This window comes from Octodon degus, unplaced genomic scaffold, assembly GCF_000260255.1.
Source record: "Octodon degus isolate 3935 unplaced genomic scaffold, OctDeg1.0 scaffold00202, whole genome shotgun sequence".
NCBI lineage: Eukaryota > Metazoa > Chordata > Mammalia > Rodentia > Octodontidae > Octodon > Octodon degus.
The window spans coordinates 3,096,694-3,097,729 of NW_004524778.1; positions in this window are offsets into that span (position 1 = coordinate 3,096,694).

Genomic DNA, 1,036 nt, shown 5'->3' on the forward strand with positions numbered 1-1,036 from the left:
CCCCCCCCCGGGGCAAGATTGGCAGGGCACGTGGTGAGAAAGATTGAACCTCTGGTCTACCCATGCCTAAACTTGCCTAAGCAGGCACTTTGGTCTGCTGAACTGCATCGCCAACGTCCCGCTTTTGTTTGTAATGTGTGTGGTACAGGGTCTCACTACGCATATAGGACTTGTGGTGATCCTCCTGTTCTCAGCCTCCCCAGCGCTGGGATTACAGGTATGTGCTGCCACTCACAGACTCCTTCACCAGCTCAGTGTGCCCCCGCGAAAAGGCCGGCGCGAGTCTCAAACCCTTTTGCTTGTGCTTGGTGAGGCAGGCTCTTAGTCCGCTGAGCTATCTTGCCTGCCTTTTATTTTGTATTCTTTAAAAAAAAAGTATAAAAAATAAAGTAAGTAAATAAAAATAAAAGTAAGAATAAAAGCTAAAATTGAACTGTAGAAACTTCCAGTATAAATGAAGGCAATCATGCCTAAGAAAATGTTCAAACAATCATACCAAATAACATGTCCCATTTAAATAATCACACTGTTTGGGATTAAAATTAGTGGGTCTATTTCCATGAGTTCCAGGGTACAAAGGGCATGTTTCTCAGAATATCCCTCTTTAAATAGTAATATTTTGGGTCATGCTTTTAAAATACACAAATAAGGATAAAAGACCATAACTCTTCATATTTTATTTAGGAATTCATAATTGAAAGCAAAATATTTAGGCTGCAGTGCATTAAAATGAGACTTTCCATTCACATGTAATGCAAGCAGGTATCATCGCTTGGTTCTTCAGGACTGAGCGCAGCAGGGCGCAGGGGCATAAGCCTGCGATCATCGTCCTGCAGGAGGCGGCAGCAGGAAGACTGCAAGCTTGAGCGCAGACTGTTAACTTACTGACTTAATGAAATCCTTTCTCAAAGCAAAAAAGGAAAAAAAAAATAAAGTCTGGGAATGCAGTTTAGTACAAAGTGTAGCTCTGAGTTCAATCACTAGTATCAAAAAAATTAACAAAATATGTAATGTAATACATAATGTAGAATTTCTC